This window comes from Chiloscyllium punctatum, chromosome 35 (genome assembly GCF_047496795.1).
Source record: "Chiloscyllium punctatum isolate Juve2018m chromosome 35, sChiPun1.3, whole genome shotgun sequence".
Taxonomy (NCBI): domain Eukaryota; kingdom Metazoa; phylum Chordata; class Chondrichthyes; order Orectolobiformes; family Hemiscylliidae; genus Chiloscyllium; species Chiloscyllium punctatum.
The window spans coordinates 73,627,834-73,640,985 of NC_092773.1; positions in this window are offsets into that span (position 1 = coordinate 73,627,834).

Sequence of the window (13,152 nt, forward strand, 5' to 3'; positions counted from 1 at the left end):
GGCGAGGACAAGTGGGAGAAAAAGTCTGTTACGGTGATGTTCCACTCTCTGTGTCTACAAGAGAAATGTGGAGAAATTTTGAAAGACACTTTTGAATGTGAATCTTCTTTCGCAGATGCTTGTGCTGACCTTCTTGCATTTATTCAAAGTTGAGTTATTTAAATATTTGACAGAGAAGTGAGTCACAGATCATAGGATACAGTTAGGATCGTGGGGCTGAGAGCACACACAGCTCAGCCACAATTTCGAGCCGGATGGAGTAGGCTCAAAGTGTGTAAAGACCCACTTCGGCCTCTTAGAACTAGGTTCCTACGTTCCATTCAGTCCCTTAAACCTGCTGGACATGAGCAGTTGGAGGCTACTTACTTCTATAACCTGGTGCATAGAAACAGGGTGGACCATTCAGACCTTCAAGACTGTCACACACAGTTCGGGGACGTTTTTAAAATGTAATTGAAAAATCCAAGCTGGTACAAATCAGGCCCATCATCTCTCTCGTTGTAGACTTTCCCCTTGCTGCAAATTGTGCTTTGATTGTTGGTCATTTTGTTGACGGTGAATACAGTCCCCATAACTCACGCAAAGATGTCTCACAGAATCCTTTGTCCACCCTGTCTTCAACATTCAGTAACAGAGCCTTCAGGTAAATAATACGCTCTAATTTTCCAACAACTGATTGTGAGAACATAGGAAACAGGAGCAGGTCATTCGCCTCACCAAGCCTGCCTTTAGGATCATGCCGAATTTTCCTTCCGTCTCAATTCTCTTTAATGCCCAATGCTTCATCGCCTTCAAACTCTCTGACAGGTGACAGTTCATCTCCCTCCTTTTTAAGTACTTCTAGTAATCTCGCTGCACTCATACTCTGGAATAAAGAATTCCTGGAATTCAGTAACCACAGTTTGAAGAAAACATTCCCTGCTCCTACATCTGCTGATATGAAGAAAAAAGGTGAGCACTAAAGGCTCAGGTAAAAGTTAGTGAATGGCGTCAGGGCGCTGAACAATATTGGACATAATGGTATTCAATGCAACTCCCACACCCGTTGGAGTCACTCGTAGCACAAAGGAAGATATTTGTGGTTCGTGGTAGTCCATCATCTGCATCCTTGGACATCTGTAAAGGAGATAATCAGGGTAGTTTCCTCAGCATAAACAGTTTCAGCTGCTTCATCAATGCCTTACCCAATCATCAAACCAGAAATGGATATGGCCACTGAGGATCACACGAAGTTAAGAACAGTTTGTCGCCCCTTAGCTCGAGCAAGTCACCACTAATCTTTCTTTACTCCAATGGGAAAAGCCCTAATTCCCACAGCCTTTCTTCATGAGACATGGCCTACAGACTATGCAGCATACTGGTATATACCTTCGGATCGTCTCTGCAGCTCCGACACTGTACACACAGAAGGGGGTGGTGTGCTCAGAACTGAACAGGATGTTCCAAATGGGGTCAAACCAGGGCTCTACACAGATGCAGCATAACCTCGCAACACTTAAAACCAATCCCCTGCTGCAGAAAGCAGAAAAAAACATTCACCTTTTTAGCAACCCTATCAACTTGTGGGGCAAATTTAAGGGATATGTTTTCAGAAGAAGGATTTGAAGTGGAAGGTATTGTAATCGCTGAAAGCATGCAATGTTAACAATATCAGTGAACAGGCATCACCCCAAGGCTTTGCGTATCGCCAGCCCGTTTTTGATGATATATCCGAGCGCCTGCCTGCTGAGGACTCCCATCTGGTTCATTGCAACCAATGACAGACCCTGTCTATTCTGGAGATCCGGAGCACCTTCCGCCTGGTGCTGCTCGTAGAATGGCCAAACACAGCGTCTCTGGTGGTATCACTCGTACATCAGCTCCAAGTCAGGTTGTCTGTCCGCTTGCCCCATGTGGGTTATGCATTCAAATCTATTACATCCACGTTGAAACAAAGCTCTTCTAAGAGACACGCAAAAATAAAGAGGGGGAGGTTATCTGCTGAAGCAAATTAGTGGAAGAGGGTCCTTGGACGAGGAGATGGTTCCAATGGACATGAGGAGATGTGGAGATAGGACAGAAACTTGAGAAAAATAAGAGTTCAGGGCTCAGATAAAATTAAACTTCAGAGAATGATACAGGGAAAGGAATAAGTACAGAGGCAGCTGCTCAGATAGACTCAAGCTGAATGTGAAAGAAACTTCATGATTATCTCCCAAGAGAGAGGGGAGAGAAAGGGAAAATACTTCGAATTAAGATGTTGAAGATACTAGCGAGCCTCAGCAAGCTGTGTGTTTACCACAAACCTGATATAACTGCATATTGTCATTTTATTAACACCTTGAATTTATAATGATCAAAAGAAAATGTTCCCGATGAATGCACTTGTGCCCTGGCCATGATTCACAGCAAAATCTTGCTCCTGCAGTCAGAAACAGATCACCTGTAGAAACATAACCATATGTTGGAGATTTCGAAAATAATAATGGCAATACATTTAACACAAAGTGGATTTTTCTCATTGTCGTCCAGACCTTCTGCCAGAGATGGAGGGAGACTATGAAGTTTAATATGTTCACAATAAAAAAAAACCTTATCGGTCATGAGCTCGCTGGTGTTTTCTCATTTTGGATTTCACAGTGAATCAATTCCCACACTCAGTTCAGATGTTCAGCCTCTTCCCGTTTGCGATCGCTGGCTTTTCAGCTCGTTGGGTTTCACAGGGAATCCCTTCCCACACTCAGGTTCAGGTGTACAATCTCTCCCCAGTCGCTGGTATTTCAGAAGGTTGGATTCCGAAGTGAATCACTCCTTACACTCAATTCAGGTGTCCAGCTTCTCCCCAGTGTGAGATCGCAGTGAATTGGAATCACCATTTGAACCCAGCCCCGCAGTGAGAGCACCTGAACTGTCCTTTGTCTCTTTGAGCACATTGATGTGCCATGAGGATCACAGATCTTTCTGTTACGGTGCAGAGGTCGATCCCATCTGCTAAATAAAACCAAACACGCAGAAAAGTTCGCCTCACCTCAGAATCTGCTGGAAGTTTGAGTGAGTGAAAGAAAACCCCTTGTTCCCATTTTAAAAGACAATATAAGTACTCTACCGAAAACAGTGAAATCTACACAAAAAGTTTCAACAAATCCTCGCTCCCTTCGTCTTAACTAATTATTATCTGACTCCCACTCCGTTGAAATGCTGTTTCAATAAAACAATTATTAAACATTAAGTCATCTTAATCTCAGAAATCTCAAAGAGTCTTGAATGATGTCTTCCTTCTGGCCTAATTATTCCACTGTCTTCTACCTGGGTAACTGCTTACCTTTAGCTGATTTCTCAGGGGAAGGTACCTTATGATAGGTAGTGCCTTCTAGACGTCTTTGAGAATAAAATGTTTATTTCATGGGATTGCACCTGCTCTCCAGTTTGATGGGCAGTTAGCCCAATTCTCATGTTTTCTTGATAGTTTGGACTCCCAGCATTGTACCATCTCATTTTTTTCAGTGTTGTGAGTAGAATAAATTCAAATTTAATATGATTTTGGTATGCTGGGCATACCATAAATTAATTGGTTATCAACAACCAAAACTCAGGTATTTATTTAACTGCCAATTGCCACATGTATCTATGTTGAAATAGCCTGTCTCTTCGTTGTTCTGCTCTCTGGCTGCCGTTGTTGTAATTTAAATTCAGAAATTTAAAAGAAAACTTCTTACATTTTACTGACTGTACACTTTCAACTTTGTAACACGTCGGAGCACTCCCCACAATGTGGACAATTAAAGAGTCCTCTTTGTCAACTTGCTGAATGGCCTCCCCTAATGCGACTGCATTCATGTTGTGACAGGGCAGATGATCTGCTGAAGCCTTGTCCACGCGTACTACAAGTGTACAGATTCACCCCGCCGTGAGTGATGCGATTTGCTTCCATGTTCAAAATCCAATCATATTCAGTCGGCAACTCCGTCAGATCATGAAGTGATGTTTGGTTTAAAATCTTTTCGTTGCAAATCTTCCCATTCTTTACTCTGTGAAATGAGTTGGAAGTAGAAAAAAAGTCAGGAAGAGAGCAGAAACACAAAAACGTCATAATACATAGGAACAGCAGTACACGATTCAATTCATCAAGTCCGACTTGAAAATCCTAAATTTCACGTTTCTTTCTGAACATATAACACTTGATTCCTGTACTAATTTCAAAAAAACTATTTATCTCTGCCTCGGATACACTGAACAGCCGCCGCTACAGCCCTCTACAGTCAAGAATTACACAGATTTAGCACCAATTGAGAGAAGGAATTCCTCCTCATCGCAATCCAACAGAGGTGACTCCTTACCTTGAGATAATGTCCTCTTGTCATAATTGATCAGAATTGATGTTTTCGAATCTGTGTTTCAAACACAGCGACACAGCGGGGAAATTTACTTCGACGTTTTGTTTCAGGAGGCAGTCACACTCGCTAATGTAAGTAACTCAAACTCAGTTTATGATCAGACAAAGCAGGGTGTGACTGCAATTGAGGCAGGTATGGGTTTCTGAGGTCAGGCACTGACCTTTTTCAATGGGTATGAGATTTTACTCCCTGCATGAATGAGGAAAAGGGCTGTGGAAAGGATGACCCGGCTGACCACTCACCATGGGGCAGAAGGCCATACAAGAGTGGGGTTCAAAAATTCAAGTTGTTGCTTGAGGAGATTCTATAATTAGCGGGACAGCTAGTATCCTTTGCAAACTGCTTCGGAAGTCCTGCGTAGTATGTTGCTTGCCAAGTGCCAAAGGTTTGGATATCTTCGACCGGCTTGGATAGATATTTGAGTGGGAGGGGGTAGGATCCAATTTTTGTGGTCCACGTTGGCACTAACAAAATTGGCAAGGCCAGGAAAGAGAATCTTTTTGCGGATTGTCAAACATTGGGAAGGAAATTGAAGATCAGGTCTTCAAGGCTCATAAACTCTGGATTACTGCCCGAACCACGTGTTAATTGGCACAGGGATAAGTAAATTATGGAAGTAAACACGTGGCTAAGAGTTTGGTGCAGGAAAGAGGAATTCCATTTTATGAGACATTGGCATCAATTTTGGAACTGAAGGGATCTGTACCAATGGGACAGTGTCGATCTGAACCAATCTGGAACCAGTATTCTGACGAAAAGAATAAATGGGGTGTTCATTAGGACTTAAAACTTGTCAGTTGGCGGGAAGGGAACGGGAAAGTAACAGGGAGTATGGAGCCAAGTAGGAAGATAAACAGTAGGTTAGCATGTGTGCACGGTTCAACTTCAAGGCGGGCTAGGAATGAAGCAAAAAGAAACGACAACTTAGGGCAATTCAGTAGAGAGTTAAGAAATCATGAAGATAAAAAAAATTAGCATGAAGGTGCTTCATCTAATTGTTCATAGTATTTGTCACAAAGCAGATGCATTAATGGCACAAATCATCGTGAATGATTATGATGTGATAGGCATCACAGAGACATGGTTGAGTGGGTTCAGGACTGACAGTTAAACATTCAAGGATTTACAACTTATCGAAAACTCAGACAGACAGAGCGGAGATGCCTTCTTAGTTAAGAATGAGATTAAATGCATTGCACGGAATAACATAGGGTCAGATGATGTGGAGTCTGGGTGGGTGGAGTTGAGGGACCACAAAGTCAAAAAAAGGGGTGGAGCGGGCGTTACGTACAGACTTCCCAACAATGCTCAGGACCAGGGATGCAAAATGTACCAGAAAATGCATCAAGCATGTTGGAAAGGCAAGATCACGGTGATCATGGGGGACTTCAATATGGAGGTCGACTGGATGAGTGATGTTGTGGATGGATCTAAAGAAACGGAATTCATGGAAAGCGTACAGGATGCCTTTTTGGTACAGGTTGTGATGGATCCTATAAGGGAGCAGGCTATTCTGGAATTAATTCATTGTAATAAGCCAGACTTTAAAGGAAATCGTAAGGTTAGGGAACACTTAGGAGACAGGGTCCATCATATCTTAGAGTTCAGTCTGCAGTTTTAAGGAGAGAAGGCCAAATCGGATGTAATGGTGTTACAGTTAAATAAATGTCATTACAAGGGCATGAGAGAGGAACTGACCAAAATCGACTGTTAGCAGACCCTCGTGGGAAAGAGAATAGATCAACAATGGCATGTGTGTCTGGGTGTAATTGAGGACACAGTGCAGTGTTCCATCCCAAAAAAAAAGAAAGATGATTCGGGAGGAGTTAAACAGCCAACGCAAGTCAGGACATGTGGCAAAGAAGAAGGGAGAGCCTGAAAAATGACCATGAGCACTGGGGAATCCGAAGATTGGGAATACTACAAAAACAAACCGAGGATAACAAGAAGAAAAATAAGGAAGCAGCGGATCAAATAAGCAAGCCAGTAATATTAGAAATGGTAGTAAAAACTTTTTTTTCAATTCATAAGAAACAAACTAGAGGCAAAAGGTAAAACTGGGCCACTCCACTGAAGAACATAATAAGTACTTTGCATCAGTCTTCACTGTGGAAGACATGAGTAATATCCCAACAATTAACGACAGTCAGAGGCAGAGTTGAGTGTGGTACTTATTACAAAAGAGAAAATACCAGAAAATCTGAAAGGTCCAAAGAGCGAATGATCTCCTGGCCCCGATGGCGGCATTCGAGAGTTCTCAGGGAGCTGGCTGAGAAAGTAGCAGAGACGCTGACTGTGATCTTTCAAAAATCACTACAGTCAGGGAAGGCCCAGATGATTGGAAATTCGCTTTTGTAACCCTCTTGTTCAAGAAATGATTAAGTAAATAGTTGGAAAATTATCGGCCGATTCGCCTATCATCAGTTGTCAGTAAATTTCTAGAATCCATCATTGAAGATGAGATTCGTAAATTATTCAAAGTGCAGTTTCGGATTAGAACACGTCAGCATGGATTTAGTAAGGGGAGGTCTTGCCTGACAAACCTGTTAGAATTCTTTGAAGAGGTAACAAATAAGTTAGACCTGGGAAACCCAGTGTATGTTATTTATCTAGATTTCTAAAAGGCCTTTGATAAGGTGCCTCACGACGAGGCTGCAGAGTAAGATGAGGGACCACAGTGTTCGAGGTGGACCTACTGGCATGAATTGGGGATTAGCTGTCTGACACACTGCACAGATTTGCGATCAAAGTTTCTTTTTCAGAATGAGAGCTGGTGACAAGTGGGGTCCCGCAAGGTTAAGTGTTGGGGGCGGAGCTGTTCACTTTATATTTTACTGATCAGGATAAAGGGATTGGGGGCATTCTGGCGATGTTTGTGGATGATATGAAGTTAGGCGCCCAGGCAGGTACTTCTGAGGAGGTGTGGAATTTGCAGAAAGATTTAGACATTTCAGGAAAGTGACCGATGTATTGGCTGATGAAATTCAACGTGAGCAACTGCGAGGTCTTGCATTTTGGAAAAAAAGAATACAGGCATGGAATATTTTTAATTCGTTAGAAAATTCATAAAGCCAAAGTATAAAGGCAGCTGAGAGTGCTAAACCAGGATTCTCTAAAGATTGATTCGCAGGTTGAGTCTGTGATTAAGGAAGCAGATATAATGTTGTGATTTATCACATACGGGTTGGAATATAAAAGCAGCGGCGTGATTTGAAACTTTATAAACCTCCAGTTAAGCCCTATTTAGAATAGTGAAACAATTGTGGACCCCATACTCAGGAAAGTCATACTGGCACTGAAGCGTGTCCAGTGGAGATTCACAAGTTTGATCGCAGGAATAGTAGTCCGAAAATACGACGAACGGCTGTGGATCCTGGGATTGTATTCATTAGAGTTTAGAAGGTTGAGGGACATCTAATAGAAATTTACAAGATAATGCATGGCTTTGAAAGTGTTGACGCTGGGAAGTTGTTTCCGTTCGGCGAGGAGACTCGGACACATGGACACAGCCTTCAAATTAAAGCGGGTCAATTTAGCATGGAGTGAGGAGACATTTCTTCAGCCAGTGAGTAGTGGACCTGCGGAATTCATGCAACGGAGCACAGTGGAGGCAGGACGGTGGGTGTTCTCAAGGCAGAAATTGATAAATTCTTGATCCCACAAGGAATAGGTGAGACTCCGGGTAAGTGGAATTGAATGGAACATCATCCATGATTAAGTGGCAAAGTGGACTCGATGGGCTGAATGGCATTGATTCAACTCTGATATCTTCTGGTCTTTTGGTCCTAGTCTCTCAAACATAGGACATTACAGCGCAGTACAGGCCCTTCTGCCCTCGATGTTGAACCGACCTGTCATCCTAACATGAAGCCCATCTAACCTACACTATTCCATGTACGTCCATATGCTTGACAATGACGACTACAATGTAGTTACCGTTGTAGGCAAAGCATTCCATACCCTTACTGCTCTCTGAGCAAAGAAACTACCTCTGACATCTGTCGCATATCTGTCACCCGTCAATTTAAAGCTATGCCCCCTTTGTAAGATGGCCCTCACTGTACAACCTATCTAACCCTCTGATTATTCAAATGTCTCTATTAATCCACTCTCAAACTTCTTGTCTCCAACGAAAACAGCCTCAAGTCCCTCAGCCTTTCCATACCAGGCAACATCTTAGTTAATCTCCTCTGCACCCTTTCCAAAGCTTGAACATCTTTCTAATAATGCGGTGACCAGAATTGTAAACAATGCTCCAAGTGCAGCCACACTAGAGTTTTGTACAGTTGTAGCATAACCTCATGGTTCTGGAACTCGATCCCTCTATGAATAAAAGCTAAAACACTGTATGAATTCTTAGCAATGCATTGTTAGCAACCCTGTCACCCTGGCTGGCAACTTTCAAGAATCAGTGCTCATCTGCACTACCAAGAATCTTTACATTAGCTGAGTACTTTGCATTCCGGTTATTCTGACCAAAGTGAATCACCTCACACTTCCGCATTAAACACAATTTCCCACCTCTGCAGCTTATCTGTGTTAACATGAAACAACAATCTCTATGAATCTGTTCTGTGAATCCCCTGCGAATTTTCCATAAGGTTTTCTTTCATCTCTTGGGAAAATCCTCCTATGCCCGGGATCAATCTCTTGAACATTCTGTATACTGCCTTTCCTGTAATGAGTAGATGGGACAGTCAGCAAGGTACAATAACGTATCTTCTTTCTGAGGCAGCTCAGCAAATGCAGTATGTCCACAATGCCCCTCGCCAACTTTAACAGATGTATCACTGAAAGCATACAGTCCAGTGCATTATGGCTCAGTATGACAACTGCTCTGCACAGGACTGAAAAAAAAAACACCGCAGGTGGTGTGCACAGCCCAGACCATCAAATAATCCAGCCTCCCATCGCTGGACTCCATTTACAAGGCTCATTGGCACGGAAAGGCTGCCATCATCATCAAAGACCCCCTCCACCACAGTAATGGTCTCCAACATCCTCTTCCATTAGGAATAAATTGCAGGAATGTGAACACATTCAACAGAATGTTCAGGAATAACTTCTTCCTTGCTGCTGTTAGAATGCCGAATGGACTCTCTTCTTTCAAGTAATGCTGATTTTGTTAATATTGATCCTACTTAGCATTCGGCCTGTGTATTGTCTTATGAATACCTTTCTCTGTCCAAGTTTATTGCTTTTTCATACCCGATGATCTGTCAATCCCGCTTGCAAACATGGTTTTTCACTGTACTTCGTCATATGTGACACTAAATCATGTCCATTAATCAATAAAACTGTTCACAATATTCCAGCTGAGATCGGAATAGTTTCTTTGGTAGTTATTATGGCATTAATATCGATAACTTAATGTTGCAATGAATGCCCGGGATCATGGTACAGGGCTCCAGTAACAGATAATGGTAGTGCATTGTGATCGGTTAATTAAATATCTTGGCGATGAGCGAATGCTTAAGATGACAGCGCTACAATATAATAGGCTAAGTGTGGTGGAGGGAACCGGTGTGGCAGATGACGATAAGTTTAGAAAGACAAAGCAAGCCAGCATTATTGGCGAGCTGTTTTCGGATAAAAGCGGGAAAAACAACTGTGTAAGTTAAAGAAGAGCAAAGAGCTCTTTGCGGAGTCAGAGAAGACATTTTTATGGCTCACACAGCTTTGATTTTGCAAGATTAAAGTTTCATTTCGTGAAGGATTTTCTGCCACTCCTGGAAATCTTTTATAGAACATTTAATAGTTATTCTACAACAAATGTGGCACTCCAGATGGGAACTGGAAGAAACATTTTCCTCTGAACAGTGGCTGCAGCTCTAGGGCACTTCCCACTTGAACCGTGAGCTCTCCTCAGACAGACGAATAAAAGGGTTGGCCACCCAACAAAGAAAGAATAAGCGTTTGCCTGCGAATTTAGACTGTATTCTGTCAAATATCGGAGATTGCTGGGATCGCAAGAATGTAAGGAAAGCTGCTGGTGAGTCTCTCTGATCCAAAGACCCAGAAGGTGAATTGTTTCCCAACGTTTGAGCAGACGCAGAGAATTGTTCAGAAAATCTGCGTCGGGAGGGATGGGGGAGGAATATAGAATAAAGAGATTGAATCAAAATTTCAAGGTATCCCCTGTGGTTACTGCGTCATGAGTCGTGCGATGGTTTTGCAGATTGCATTGCGGCCTAATCCAGCAGGGTGTGGTCGGCACGGTTGCACAGTGGTCAGCACTGCTACCTCACAGCCCCAGAGACCCGGGTTCAATTTCCACCTCAGGCGACTCTTTGTGTTGAGTTTGCACATTCTCCACGTATCTGCGTGGGTTTCCTCCCACAGTCCAACGATGTGCAGGTCAGGTGAATTGGCCGTGCTAAATTGCCTGTAGTGTTCGGTCAGGGGCAGATGTAGGGGTATGGGCGGTTTGCGCTTCGGCGGGGCGTTGTGGACTTGTTGGCCCGAAGGGCCTTTTTCCACACTGTAAGTAATCTAATCTAAAAGGGTTGTGTAGTGCGAGAGATTTTGAACCAAATCGAATGCCAGCAGATTGGTAATTATATGATTAAAAGTGAAATAGGCGAGAATAGTCATCGTGTTAAAGTTTTCCTTGATGTTGAATGTTTAGGATAAAGCCTGGATTAGACTTTATTTAAGAAATGAACAAAGGGTCTGTTATCAAGGTTTTGTGTGTGACAGAGAGAGAGAGAGAGAGAGAGAGAGAGCAGTTCTGGCTTGCAACGGTCTTTGTGTCTGTCTGTGTGTGAGAGAGATCGGGTGGTTTTCCAATTTAATCATTGTGATCTTGTTTGTATGCATACGTGTTTGTTGGTGGTTAAATGTTTGTTTTCCTTTTCCCAGAGATCGAGATCCGTGGTATTTTGATTTTATTTTGCACTGTAGGAATTTAAGGAAACATTTTTTAAAAGTTTTAAAGGAACGATCAGCGATTAGTGCATTATTCAGATGCAGTCGTAGAATGGTTCAGGCAGAACGAAAGAGAATAGATTGTTTTTGATAGTTAGTTGAAACGAAGGAAGTTTATGGACTGTTCGATTTGTCAGGGTTTACAACGAGTTGCAGATTTAGGGAATATTAATATTAAGCACAATCGGACTTTTATGGCATAACGGAGAGAGTTGTGAGACCAGAGGTAATAGTTTGGTTGGACAGAAATGTACGTCAGGATGAATTAAGGGACTGCAGTTGAAATTTTGTTGGAGTAATTTCCATTATTAAGACACGATTTTGTAATAATGCCTGCAAAATGGGAAAGAAGAACTAATGATTCATTAACTAAATGGCCAAAAGTGGGTACTTTTGACGTAAATGTGTGCGATTAAATAGAAGGGTTAATTAAGAATTACAGACCTAAGTATAAATCATAAAATAAAACAGTGAATAGTGAACAAGAGATAGAAATTTTACGGCTGTTTGGAATTGTAAGGCAGGTTGAGAACAATAACCTTTTCAGTCACCAGTTATGACTGGAGGGTGCCAGAGAGCAGAACGAGCAGCTTTTGGAAACGAAGCATAAGAAAGAACCTTTGGGTGTGAATGCTCAGCAAGAGAAATCACCTATGAAACATAGATTTCGATATTGGAAAAGCCTCACAACCTCATCCAACACCCCCGTCCCCAATTTGGGTGAAGAGAGTATCGCACACAGTCATGAAACAAGGGGAAGAGTAGAGATAGAGGGGGAGCTGGAATGGAAAGTAGCTGACCCAGAGCAGAATGTGTTAAGAATAAAATGAGACGCGGGACAGGCGACGAGGAAAACAGAATTAGAAGCGTTAGAACTGGACAAATAAAGATTGCGAGGTGAAAATCAGATGTTACGCATATTAAGAGAACAAAGCGACATTAGGCACTTCTAAGTTATTCCAGGAATGCAATGCTGAGACAGGCAGAGAGTGATGAGGGGAGGGGAGCAGATGAGGCATTACACAGGAAGGAAGATGGGAAGAAGTGCAAGTTTGGTTGGAATTGAAATCTGATGCCGGATCACAATGTAACAATTTTAATCAGGGAATGAAGCTCATATGGGGAAGATACTGCCATTGTTTACAAAGCGGGGAGACAGCCGCACTACATTCCTTGGGGAACCCAGGGTCTGGAAGGGCTGAGGAATGTGCTGCCCAGTTTTCATGATGGAGTAGGAAAGTGGATTAGAGCCTTTGAAGACGAAACTACGGGGCAGTTGTTGGCCATGGGGGTTTGAAGACACTGCTAATACTTATGGTGGGATTCCTGAAATTAAGAGACATAATGGACTGAACCACCTGAAGAATGTTGTGGACAATCCGACGATTGATGGTGCTGGTTTTGATCAAGTAATACAAAGGGTATGATTGGCTGTTAGGCTGTTACCACTTAAAGTAAATCGAAAAGCCCTGTGAAGGGTTCCATTGGGAAATACTGAAAACCCAGCAGCCTATTCGGAAAATCAGTTGAAATGGTGGAGAGTTGAAACAAAGCTGTGGAAGGTAGTCACCTGTTAACCACAATGTTCCAGACAGCTACTGTCGAAGCAATGCCCCTCATGTCAAATCTAAGCTTGAAGAGGTGGTGGGTGTAACGTCCGTGGCCAGCCAGAACTTCAGACGTCATGTGCACCACGCGGTCGTAAGACAGTGGAAAGTCCAAAAGAAGCTGGCTGAACAAAAGGAGGAGGTGCAAAGGTAGTTGACACAAATGCAGCTCGGCTAACTTAAAAAGGCACAGAGAGTAAAATCCAAAATGCCATTGCCAGTGACGATTCGGTTGATTGGAACTA